The following is a 15,033-nucleotide window of genomic DNA, read 5'->3' on the forward strand; positions in this document are numbered from 1 at the left end:
AACCGTTCACTGGGCACTTATACGTACGAAAAACCCTATTGATTTACCTGTTTTTACAAGGAAGTAAAATGTGAAAAAAATATTTCTACATCCCATGGCCTTTCCCAACCATTTAAATTTTTCTCTTACAGGTCTAACACTTCCGAAAAACCTAAACAATGCCCACCCGGAACAATATATAAAGCAAATGAACCGTTCACTGGGCACTTATCCGTACGAAAAACCCTATTGATTTACCTGTTTTTACAAGGAAATAAAATGTGAAAAAAATATTTCTACATCCCATGGCCTTTCCCAACCATTTAAATTTTTCTCTTACAGGTCTAACACTTCCGAAAAACCAATACAACGCCCACCCGGAACACTATATAAAGCTAAACGAGCCGTTCACTGGGCACTTCTCCGTACGAAAAACCCTATTGATTTACCTGTTTTTACAAGGAAATAATATGTGAAAAAAATATTTCTACATCCCATGGCCTTTCCCAACCATTTAAATTTTTCTCTTACAGGTCTAACACTTGCGAAAAACCAATACAACTCCCACCCGGAAAAATATATAAAGCTAAACGAACCGTTCACTTGGTACTTATCCGTACGAAAAACCCTATTGATTTACCTGTTTTTACAAGGAAGTAAATGTGAAAAAAATATTTCTACATCCCATGGCCTTTCCCAACCATTGAAATATTTCTCTTACAGGTCTAACACTTGCGAAAAACCAATACAACTCCCACCCAGAAAAATATATAAAGCTAAACGAACCGTTCACTTGGTACTTATCTGTACGAAAATCCCTATCCATTTTCCTATTTTTACAAGGAAGTAAAATGTGAAAAAAATATTTCTACATCCCATGGCCTTTCCCAACCATTTAAATATTTCTCTTACAGGTCTAACACTTCCGAAAAACCAATACAACGCCCACCCGGAACAATATATAAAGCTAAACGAACCGTTCACTGGGCACTTATCCGTACGAAAATCCCTATCGATTTACCTGTATTTACAAGGAAATAAAATGTGAAAAAAATATTTCTACAAACCATGGCCTTTCCCAACCATTTAAATTTTTCTCTTACAGGTCTAACACTTCCGAAAAACCAATACAACGCCCACCCGGAACAAGATATAAAGCTAAACGAACCGTTCACTGGGCACTTATACGTACGAAAAACCCTATTGATTTACCTGTTTTTACAAGGAAGTAAAATGTGAAAAAAACATTTCTACATCCCATGGCCTTTCCCAACCATTTAAATTTTTCTCTTACAGGTCTAACACTTCCGAAAAACCAAAACAACGCCCACCCGGAACAATATATAAAGCTAAACGAACCGTTCACTGGGCACTTATCCGTACGAAAAACCCTATTGATTTACCTGTTTTTACAAGGAAATAAAATGTGAAAAAAATATTTCTACATCCCATGGCCTTTCCCAACCATTTAAATTTTTCTCTTACAGGTCTAACACTTCCGAAAAACCTAAACAATGCCCACCCGGAACAATATATAAAGCTAAACGAACCGTTCACTGGGCACTTATCCGTACGAAAAACCCTATTGATTTACCTGTTTTTACAAGGAAATAAAATGTGAAAAAAATATTTCTACATCCCATGGCCTTTCCCAACCATTTAAATTTTTCTCTTACAGGTCTAACACTTCCGAAAAACCAATACAACTCCCACCTGGAACAATATATAAAGCTAAACGAACCGTTCACTGGGTACATATCCGTACGAAAATCCCTATTGATTTTCCTGTTTTTACAAGGAAGTAAAATGTGAAAAAAATATTTCTACATCCCATGGCCTTTCCCAACCATTTAAATTTTTCTCTTACAGGTCTAACACTTCCGAAAAACCAATACAACGCCCACCCGGAACAATATATAAAGCTAACCAAACCGTTCACTTGGTACTTATCCGTACGAAAATCCCTATTGATTTACCTGTTTTTAAAAGGAAATAAAATGTGAAAAAAATATTTCTACATCCCATGGCCTTAACCAACCATTTAAATTTTTCTCTTACAGGTCTAACACTTCCGAAAAACCAAAACAACGCCCACCCGGAACAATATATAAAGCTAAACGAACCGTTCACTGGGCACTTATCCGTACGAAAAACCCTATTGATATACCTGTTTTTACAAGGAAATAAAATGTGAAAAAAATATTTCTACATCCCATGGCCTTTCCCAACCATTTAAATTTTTCTCTTACAGGTCTAACACTTCCGAAAAACCAATACAACGCCCACCCGGAACAATATATAAAGCTAAACGAACCGTTCACTGGGCACTTCTCCGTACGAAAATCCCTATCGATTTACCTGTATTTACAAGGAAATAAAATGTGAAAAAAATATTTCTACAAACCATAGCCTTTCCCAACCATTTAAATTTTTCTCTTACAGGTCTAACACTTCCGAAAAACCAATACAACGCCCACCCGGAACAATATATAAAGCTAAACGAACCGTTCACTGGGCACTTATCCGTACGAAAAACCCTATTGATTTACCTGTTTTTACAAGGAAATAAAATGTGAAAAAAATATTTCTACATACCATGGCCTTTCCCAACCATTTAAATTTTTCTCTTACAGGTCTAACACTTCCGAAAAACCAATACAACGCCCACCCGGAACAATATATAAAGCTAAACTAACCGTTCACTGGGCACTTATACGTACGAAAATCCCTATCGATTTACCTGTATTTACAAGGAAATAAAATGTGAAAAAAATATTTCTACAAACCATGGCCTTTCCCAACCATTTAAATTTTTCTCTTACAGGTCTAACACTTCCGAAAAACCAATACAACGCCCACCCGGAACAATATATAAAGCTAAACGAACCGTTCACTGGGCACTTATCCGTACGAAAAACCCTATCGATTTACCTGTTTTTACAAGGAAATAAAATGTGAAAAAAATATTTCTACATCCCATGGCCTTTCCCAACCATTTAAATTTTTCTCTTACAGGTCTAACACTTCCGAAAAACCAATACAACGCCCACCCGGAACAATATATAAAGCTAAACGAACCGTTCACTGGGTACATATCCGTACGAAAATCCCTATTGATTTTCCTGTTTTTACAAGGAAGTAAAATGTGAAAAAAATATTTCTACATCCCATGGCCTTTCCCAACCATTTAAATTTTTCTCTTACAGGTCTAACACTTCCGAAAAACCAATACAACGCCCACCCGGAAGAATATATAAAGATAAACGAACCGTTCACTGGGTACTTATCCGTACGAAAATCCCTATCGATTTTCCTGTTTTTACAAGGAAGTAAAATGTGAAAAAAATATTTCTACATCCCATGGCCTTTCCCAACCATTTAAATTTTTCTCTTACAGGTCTAACACTTCCGAAAAACCAAAACAACGCCCACCCGGAACAATATATAAAGCTAAACGAGCCGTTCACTGGGCACTTCTCCGTACGAAAAACCCTATTGATTTACCTGTTTTTACAAGGAAATAATATGTGAAAAAAATATTTCTACATCCCATGGCCTTTCCCAACCATTTAAATTTTTCTCTTACAGGTCTAACACTTGCGAAAAACCAATACAACTCCCACCCGGAAAAATATATAAAGCTAAACGAACCGTTCACTTGGTACTTATTTGTACGAAAAACCCTATTGATTTACCTGTTTTTACAAGGAAGTAAATGTGAAAAAAATATTTCTACATCCCATGGCCTTTCCCAACCATTTAAATATTTCTCTTACAGGTCTAACACTACCGAAAAACCAATACAACGCCCACCCGGAACAATATATAAAGCTAAACGAACCGTTCACTGGGCACTTATCCGTACGAAAATCCCTATCGATTTACCTGTATTTACAAGGAAATAAAATGTGAAAAAAATATTTCTACAAACCATGGCCTTTCCCAACCATTTAAATTTTTCTCTTACAGGTCTAACACTTCTGAAAAACCAATACAACGCCCACCCGGAACAATATATAAAGCTAAACGAACCGTTCACTGGGCACTTATACGTACGAAAAACCCTATTGATTTACCTGTTTTTACAAGGAAGTAAAATGTGAAAAAAACATTTCTACATCCCATGGCCTTTCCCAACCATTTAAATTTTTCTCTTACAGGTCTAACACTTCCGAAAAACCAAAACAACGCCCACCCGGAACAATATATAAAGCTAAACGAACCGTTCACTGGGCACTTATCCGTACGAAAAACCCTATTGATTTACCTGTTTTTACAAGGAAATAAAATGTGAAAAAAATATTTCTACATCCCATGGCCTTTCCCAACCATTTAAATGTTTCTCTTACAGGTCTAACACTTCCGAAAAACCTAAACAATGCCCACCCGGAACAATATATAAAGCTAAACGAACCGTTCACTGGGCACTTATCCGTACGAAAAACCCGATTGATTTACCTGTTTTTACAAGGAAATAAAATGTGAAAAAAATATTTCTACATCCCATGGCCTTTCCCAACCATTTAAATTTTTCTCTTACAGGTCTAACACTTCCGAAAAACCAATACAACTCCCACCTGGAACAATATATAAAGCTAAACGAACCGTTCACTGGGTACATATCCGTACGATAATCCCTATTGATTTTCCTGTTTTTACAAGGAAGTAAAATGTGAAAAAAATATTTCTACATCCCATGGCCTTTCCCAACCATTTAAATTTTTCTCTTACAGGTCTAACACTTCCGAAAAACCAATACAACGCCCACCCGGAACAATATATAAAGCTAAACGAACCGTTCACTTGGTACTTATCCGTACGAAAATCCCTATTGATTTACCTGTTTTTAAAAGGAAATAAAATGTGAAAAAAATATTTCTACATCCCATGGCCTTAACCAACCATTTAAATTTTTCTCTTACAGGTCTAACACTTCCGAAAAACCAAAACAACGCCCACCCGGAACAATATATAAAGCTAAACGAACCGTTCACTGGGCACTTATCCGTACGAAAAACCCTATTGATTTACCTGTTTTTACAAGGAAATAAAATGTGAAAAAAATATTTCTACATCCCATGGCCTTTCCCAACCATTTAAATTTTTCTCTTACAGGTCTAACACTTCCGAAAAACCAATACAACGCCCACCCGGAACAATATATAAAGCTAAACGAACCGTTCACTGGGCACTTCTTCGTACGAAAATCCCTATCGATTTACCTGTATTTACAAGGAAATAAAATGTGAAAAAAATATTTCTACAAACCATAGCCTTTCCCAACCATTTAAATTTTTCTCTTACAGGTCTAACACTTCCGAAAAACCAATACAACGCCCACCCGGAACAATATATAAAGCTAAACGAACCGTTCACTGGGCACTTATCCGTACGAAAAACCCTATCGATTTACCTGTTTTTACAAGGAAATAAAATGTGAAAAAAATATTTCTACATCCCATGGCCTTTCCCAACCATTTAAATTTTTCTCTTACAGGTCTAACACTTCCGAAAAACCAATACAACGCCCACCCGGAACAATATATAAAGCTAAACTAACCGTTCACTGGGCACTTATACGTACGAAAATCCCTATCGATTTACCTGTATTTACAAGGAAATAAAATGTGAAAAAAATATTTCTACAAACCATGGCCTTTCCCAACCATTTAAATTTTTCTCTTACAGGTCTAACACTTCCGAAAAACCAATACAACGCCCACCCGGAACAATATATAAAGCTAAACGAACCGTTCACTGGACACTTATCCGTACGAAACACCCTATCGATTTACCTGTTTTTACAAGGAAATAAAATGTGAAAAAAATATTTCTACATCCCATGGCCTTTCCCAACCATTTAAATATTTCTCTTACAGGTCTAACACTTCCGAAAAACCAATACAACGCCCACCCGGAACAATATATAAAGCTAAACGAACCGTTCACTGGGTACATATCCGTACGAAAATCCCTATTGATTTTCCTGTTTTTACAAGGAAGTAAAATGTGAAAAAAATATTTCTACATCCCATGGCCTTTCCCAACCATTTAAATTTTTCTCTTACAGGTCCTACACTTCCGAAAAACCAATACAACGCCCACCCGGAAGAATATATAAAGATAAACGAACCGTTCACTGGGTACTTATCCGTACGAAAATCCCTATCGATTTTCCTGTTTTTACAAGGAAGTAAAATGTGAAAAAAATATTTCTACATCCCATGGCCTTTCCCAACCATTTAAATTTTTCTCTTACAGGTCTAACACTTCCGAAAAACCAAAACAACGCCCACCCGGAACAATATATAAAGCTAAACGAACCGTTCACTGGGCACTTATCCGTACGAAAAACCCTATAGATTTACCTGTTTTTACAAGGAAATAAAATGTGAAAAAAATATTTCTACATCCCATGGCCTTTCCCAACCATTTAAATTTTTCTCTTACAGGTCTAACACTTCCGAAAAACCAATACAACGCCCACCCGGAACAATATATAAAGCTAAACGAACCGTTCACTGGGCACTTCTCCGTACGAAAATCCCTATCGATTTACCTGTATTTACAAGGAAATAAAATGTGAAAAAAATATTTCTACAAACCATAGCCTTTCCCAACCATTTAAATTTTTCTCTTACAGGTCTAACACTTCTGAAAAACCAATACAACGCCCACCCGGAACAATATATAAAGCTAAACGAACCGTTCACTGGGCACTTATCCGTACGAAAAACCCTATTGATTTACCTGTTTTTACAAGGAAATAAAATGTGAAAAAAATATTTCTACATCCCATGGCCTTTCCCAACCATTTAAATTTTTCTCTTACAGGTCTAACACTTCCGAAAAACCAATACAACGCCCACCCGGAACAATATATAAAGCTAAACGAACCGTTCACTGGGCACTTATACGTACGAAAATCCCTATCGATTTACCTGTATTTACAAGGAAATAAAATGTGAAAAAAATATTTCTACAAACCATGGCCTTTCCCAACCATTTAAATTTTTCTCTTACAGGTCTAACACTTCCGAAAAACCAATACAACGCCCACCCGGAACAATATATAAAGCTAAACGAACCGTTCACTGGGCACTTATCCGTACGAAAAACCCTATCGATTTACCTGTTTTTACAAGGAAATAAAATGTGAAAAAAATATTTCTACATCCCATGGCCTTTCCCAACCATTTAAATTTTTCTCTTACAGGTCTAAAACTTCCGAAAAACCAATACAACGCCCACCCGGAACAAGATATAAAGCTAAACGAGCCGTTCACTGGGCACTTCAACGTACGAAAAACCCTATTGATTTACCTGTTTTTACAAGGAAATAAAATGTGAAAAAAATATTTCTACATCCCATGGCCTTTCCCAACCATTTAAATTTTTCTCTTACAGGTCTAACACTTGCGAAAAACCAATACAACTCCCACCCGGAAAAATATATAAAGCTAAAAGAACCGTTCACTGGATACTTATCCGTACGAAAAACCCTATAGATTTACCTGTTTTTACAAGGAAGTAAATGTGAAAAAAATATTTCTACATCCCATGGCCTTTCCCAACCATTTAAATTTTTCTCTTACAGGTCTAACACTTGTGAAAAACCAATACAACTCCCACCCGGAAAAATATATAAAGCTAAACGAACCGTTCACTGGGTACTTATCCGTACGAAAAACCCTATTGATTTACCTGTTTTTACAAGGAAGTAAATGTGAAAAAAATATTTCTACATCCCATGGCCTTTCCCAACCATTTAAATATTTCTCTTACAGGTCTAACACTTCCGAAAAACCAATACAACGCCCACCCGGAAGAATATATAAAGATAAACGAACCGTTCACTGGGTACTTATCTGTACGAAAATCCCTATCGATTTTCCTGTTTTTACAAGGAAGTAAAATGTGAAAAAAATATTTCTACATCCCATGGCCTTTCCCAACCATTTAAATATTTCTCTTACAGGTCTAACACTTCCGAAAAACCAATACAACGCCCACCCGGAACAATATATAAAGATAAACGAACTGTTCACTGGGCACTTATCCGTACGAAAATCCCTATCGATTTACCTGTATTTACAAGGAAATAAAATGTGAAAAAAATATTTCTACAAACCATGGCCTTTCCCAACCATTTAAATTTTTCTCTTACAGGTCTAACACTTCCGAAAAACCAATACAACGCCCACCCGGAACAATATATAAAGCTAAACGAACCGTTCCCTGGGCACTTATCCGTACGAAAAACGCTATTGATTTACCTGTTTTTACAAGGAAATAAAATGTGAAAAAAATATTTCTACATCCCATGGCCTTTCCCAACCATTTAAATTTTTCTCTTACAGGTCTAACACTTCTGAAAAACCTAAACAATGCCCACCCGGAACAATATATAAAGCTAAACGAACCGTTCACTGGGCACTTATCCGTACGAAAAACGCTATTGATTTACCTGTTTTTACAAGGAAATAAAATGTGAAAAAAATATTTCTACATCCCATGGCCTTTCCCAACCATTTAAATTTTTCTCTTACAGGTCTAACACTTCCGAAAAACCAATACAACGCCCACCCGGAACAATATATAAAGCTAAACGAACCGTTCACTTGGTACTTATCCGTACGAAAAACCCTATTGATTTACCTGTTTTTACAAGGAAGTAAATGTGAAAAAAATATTTCTACATCCCATGGCCTTTCCCAACCATTTAAATATTTCTCTTACAGGTCTAACACTTCTGAAAAACCTAAACAATGCCCACCCGGAACAATATATAAAGCTAAACGAACCGTTCACTGGGCACTTATCCGTACAAAAAACCCTATTGATTTACCTGTTTTTACAAGGAAATAAAATGTGAAAAAAATATTTCTACATCCCATGGCCTTTCCCAACCATTTAAATTTTTCTCTTACAGGTCTAACACTTCCGAAAAACCAATACAACGCCCACCCGGAACAATATATAAAGCTAAACGAACCGTTCACTTGGTACATATCCGTACGAAAATCCCTATTGATTTTCCTGTTTTTACAAGGAAGTAAAATGTGAAAAAAATATTTCTACATCCCATGGCCTTTCCCAACCATTTAAATTTTTCTCTTACAGGTCTAACACTTCCGAAAAACCAATACAACGCCCACCCGGAAGAATATATAAAGATAAACGAACCGTTCACTGGGTACTTATCCGTACGAAAATCCCTATCGATTTTCCTGTTTTTACAAGGAAGTAAAATGTGAAAAAAATATTTCTACATCCCATGGCCTTTCCCAACCATTTAAATTTTTCTCTTACAGGTCTAACACTTCCGAAAAACCAAAACAACGCCCACCCGGAACAATATATAAAGGTAAACGAACCGTTCACTGGGCACTTATCCGTACGAAAAACCCTATTGATTTACCTGTTTTAACAAGGAAATAAAATGTGAAAAAAATATTTCTACATCCCATGGCTTTTCCCAACCATTTAAATTTTTCTCTTACAGGTTTAACACTTCTGAAAAACCAATACAACGCCCACCCGGAACAATATATAAAGCTAAACGAACCGTTCACTGGGCACTTATCCGTACGAAAAACCCTATCGATTTACCTGTTTTTACAAGGAAATAAAATGTGAAAAAAATATTTCTACATCCCATGGCCTTTCCCAACCATTTAAATTTTTCTCTTACAGGTCTAACACTTCCGAAAAACCAATACAACGCCCACCCAGAACAAGATATAAAGCTAAACGAGCCGTTCACTGGGCACTTCTCCGTACGAAAAACCCTATTGATTTACCTGTTTTTACAAGGAAATAAAATGTGAAAAAAATATTTCTACATCCCATGGCCTTTCCCAACCATTTAAATTTTTCTCTTACAGGTCTAACACTTGCGAAAAACCAATACAACTCCCACCCGGAAAAATATATAAAGCTAAAAGAACCGTTCACTGGATACTTATCCGTACGAAAAACCCTACTGATTTACCTGTTTTTACAAGGAAGTAAATGTGAAAAAAATATTTCTACATCCCATGGCCTTTCCCAACCATTTAAATTTTTCTCTTACAGGTCTAACACTTGTGAAAAACCAATACAACTCCCACCCGGAAAAATATATAAAGCTAAACGAACCGTTCACTGGGTACTTATCCGTACGAAAAACCCTATTGATTTACCTGTTTTTACAAGGAAGTAAATGTGAAAAAAATATTTCTACATCCCATGGCCTTTCCCAACCATTTAAATATTTCTCTTACAGGTCTAACACTTCCGAAAAACCAATACAACGCCCACCCGGAAGAATATATAAAGATAAACGAACCGTTCACTGGGTACTTATCTGTACGAAAATCCCTATCGATTTTCCTGTTTTTACAAGGAAGTAAAATGTGAAAAAAATATTTCTACATCCCATGGCCTTTCCCAACCATTTAAATATTTCTCTTACAGGTCTAACACTTCCGAAAAACCAATACAACGCCCACCCGGAACAATATATAAAGCTAAACGAACTGTTCACTGGGCACTTATCCGTACGAAAATCCCTATCGATTTACCTGTATTTACAAGGAAATAAAATGTGAAAAAAATATTTCTACAAACCATGGCCTTTCCCAACCATTTAAATTTTTCTCTTACAGGTCTAACACTTCCGAAAAACCAATACAACGCCCACCCGGAACAATATATAAAGCTAAACGAACCGTTCACTGGGCACTTATACGTACGAAAATCCCTATCGATTTACCTGTATTTACAAGGAAATAAAATGTGAAAAAAATATTTCTACAAACCATGGCCTTTCCCAACCATTTAAATTTTTCTCTTACAGGTCTAACACTTCCGAAAAACCAATACAACGCCCACCCGGAACAATATATAAAGCTAAACGAACCGTTCACTGGGCACTTATCCGTACGAAAAACCCTATCGATTTACCTGTTTTTACAAGGAAATAAAATGTGAAAAAAATATTTCTACATCCCATGGCCTTTCCCAACCATTTACATTTTTCTCTTACAGGTCTAACACATCCGAAAAACCAATACAACGCCCACCCGGAACAAGATATAAAGCTAAACGAGCCGTTCACTGGGCACTTATCCGTACGAAAAACCCTATTGATTTACCTGTTTTTACAAGGAAATAAAATGTGAAAAAAATATTTCTACATCCCATGGCCTTTCCCAACCATTTAAATTTTTCTCTTACAGGTCTAACACTTGCGAAAAACCAATACAACTCCCACCCGGAAAAATATATAAAGCTAAAAGAACCGTTCACTGGATACTTATCCGTACGAAAAACCCTATTGATTTACCTGTTTTTACAAGGAAGTAAATGTGAAAAAAATATTTCTACATCCCATGGCCTTTCCCAACCATTTAAATTTTTCTCTTACAGGTCTAACACTTGCGAAAAACCAATACAACTCCCACCCGGAAAAATATATAAAACTAAACGAACCGTTCACTGGGTACTTATCCGTACGAAAAACCCTATTGATTTACCTGTTTTTACAAGGAAGTAAATGTGAAAAAAATATTTCTACATCCCATGGCCTTTCCCAACCATTTAAATATTTCTCTTACAGGTCTAACACTTCTGAAAAACCTAAACAATGCCCACCCGGAACAATATATAAAGCTAAACGAACCGTTCACTGGGCACTTATCCGTACGAAAAACCCTATTGATTTACCTGTTTTTACAAGGAAATAAAATGTGAAAAAAATATTTCTACATCCCATGGCCTTTCCCAACCATTTAAATTTTTCTCTTACAGGTCTAACACTTCCGAAAAACCAATACAACGCCCACCCGGAACAATATATAAAGCTAAACGAACCGTTCACTTGGTACATATCCGTACGAAAATCCCTATTGATTTTCCTGTTTTTACAAGGAAGTAAAATGTGAAAAAAATATTTCTACATCCCATGGCCTTTCCCAACCATTTAAATTTTTCTCTTACAGGTCTAACACTTCCGAAAAACCAATACAACGCCCACCCGGAAGAATATATAAAGATAAACGAACCGTTCACTGGGTACTTATCCGTACGAAAATCCCTATCGATTTTCCTGTTTTTACAAGGAAGTAAAATGTGAAAAAAATATTTCTACATCCCATGGCCTTTCCCAACCATTTAAATTTTTCTCTTACAGGTCTAACACTTCCGAAAAACCAAAACAACGCCCACCCGGAACAATATATAAAGCTAAACGAACCGTTCACTGGGCACTTATCCGTACGAAAAACCCTATTGATTTACCTGTTTTTACAAGGAAATAAAATGTGAAAAAAATATTTCTACATCCCATGGCCTTTCCCAACCATTTAAATTTTTCTCTTACAGGTCTAACACTTCCGAAAAACCAATACAACGCCCACCCGGAACAATATATAAAGCTAAACGAACCGTTCACTGGGCACTTCTCCGTACGAAAATCCGTATCGATTTACCTGTATTTACAAGGAAATAAAATGTGAAAAAAATATTTCTACAAACCATAGCCTTTCCCAACCATTTAAATTTTTCTCTTACAGGTCTAACACTTCTGAAAAACCAATACAACGCCCACCCGGAACAATATATAAAGCTAAACGAACCGTTCACTGGGCACTTATCCGTACGAAAAACCCTATTGATTTACCTGTTTTTACAAGGAAATAAAATGTGAAAAAAATATTTCTACATCCCATGGCCTTTCCCAACCATGTAAATTTTTCTCTTACAGGTCTAACACTCCCGAAAAACCAATACAACGCCCACCCGGAACAATATATAAAGCTAAACGAACCGTTCACTGGGCACTTATACGTACGAAAATCCCTATCGATTTACCTGTATTTACAAGGAAATAAAATGTGAAAAAAATATTTCTACAAACCATGGCCTTTCCCAACCATTTAAATTTTTCTCTTACAGGTCTAACACTTCCGAAAAACCAATACAACGCCCACCCGGAACAATATATAAAGCTAAAAGAACCGTTCACTGGGTACTTATCCGTACGAAAAACCCTATTGATTTACCTGTTTTTACAAGGATGTAAATGTGAAAAAAATATTTCTACATCCCATGGCCTTTCCCAACCATTTAAATATTTCTCTTACAGGTCTAACACTTCCGAAAAACCAATACAACGCCCACCCGGAAGAATATATAAAGATAAACGAACCGTTCACTGGGTACTTATCTGTACGAAAATCCCTATCGATTTTCCTGTTTTTACAAGGAAGTAAAATGTGAAAAAAATATTTCTACATCCCATGGCCTTTCCCAACCATTGAAATTTTTCTCATACAGGTTTAACACTTCCGAAAAACCAAAACAACGCCCACCCGGAACAATATATAAAGCTAAACGAACCGTTCACTGGGCACTTATCCGTACGAAAAACCCTATTGATTTACCTGTTTTTACAAGGAAATAAAATGTGAAAAAAATATTTCTACATCCCATGGCCTTTCCCAACCATGTAAATTTTTCTCTTACAGGTCTAACACTCCCGAAAAACCAATACAACGCCCACCCGGAACAATATATAAAGCTAAACGAACCGTTCACTGGGCACTTATACGTACGAAAATCCCTATCGATTTACCTGTATTTACAAGGAAATAAAATGTGAAAAAAATATTTCTACAAACCATGGCCTTTCCCAACCATTTAAATTTTTCTCTTACAGGTCTAACACTTCCGAAAAACCAATACAACGCCCACCCGGAACAATATATAAAGCTAAACGAGCCGTTCACTGGGCACTTCTCCGTACGAAAAACCCTATCGATTTACCTGTTTTTACATGGAAATAAAATGTGAAAAAAATATTTCTACATCCCATGGCCTTTCCCAACCATTTAAATTTTTCTCTTACAGGTCTAACACTTGCGAAAAACCAATACAACTCCCACCCGGAAAAATATATAAAGCTAAAAGAACCGTTCACTGGGTACTTATCCGTACGAAAAACCCTATTGATTTACCTGTTTTTACAAGGATGTAAATGTGAAAAAAATATTTCTACATCCCATGGCCTTTCCCAACCATTTAAATATTTCTCTTACAGGTCTAACACTTCCGAAAAACCAATACAACGCCCACCCGGAAGAATATATAAAGATAAACGAACCGTTCACTGGGTACTTATCTGTACGAAAATCCCTATCGATTTTCCTGTTTTTACAAGGAAGTAAAATGTGAAAAAAATATTTCTACATCCCATGGCCTTTCCCAACCATTGAAATTTTTCTCATACAGGTTTAACACTTCCGAAAAACCAAAACAACGCCCACCCGGAACAATATATAAAGCTAAACGAACCGTTCACTGGGCACTTATCCGTACGAAAAACCCTATCAATTTACCTGTTTTAACAAGGAAATAAAATGTGAAAAAAATATTTCTACATCCCATGGCCTTTCCCAACCATTTAAATTTTTCTCTTACAGGTCTAACACTTCCGAAAAACCAAAACAACACCCACCCGGAACAATATATAAAGCTAAACGAACCGTTCACTGGGCACTTATCCGTACGAAAAACCCTATTGATTTACCTGTTTTTACAAGGAAATAAAATGTGAAAAAAATATTTCTACATCCCATGGCCTTTCCCAACCATTTAAATTTTTCTCTTACAGGTCTAACACTTCCGAAAAACCAATACAACGCCCACCCGGAACAATATATAAAGCTAAACGAACCGTTCACTGGGCACTTATCCGTACGAAAATCCCTATCGATTTACCTGTATTTACAAGGAAATAAAATGTGAAAAAAATATTTCTCCAAACCATGGCCTTTCCCAACCATTTAAATTTTTCTCTTACAGGTCTAACACTTCCGAAAAACCAATACAACGCCCACCCGGAACAATATATAAAGCTAAACGAACCGTTCACTGGGCACTTATCCGTACGAAAAACCCTATTGATTTACCTGTTTTTACAAGGAAATAAAATGTGAAAAAAATATTTCTACATCCCATGGCCTTTCCCAACCATTTAAATTTTTCTCTTACAGGTCTAACACTTCCGAA

This window comes from Paroedura picta, unplaced genomic scaffold (genome assembly GCF_049243985.1).
Source record: "Paroedura picta isolate Pp20150507F unplaced genomic scaffold, Ppicta_v3.0 Ppicta_v3_sca19, whole genome shotgun sequence".
In the NCBI taxonomy this organism is placed as follows: Eukaryota; Metazoa; Chordata; class Lepidosauria; order Squamata; family Gekkonidae; genus Paroedura; species Paroedura picta.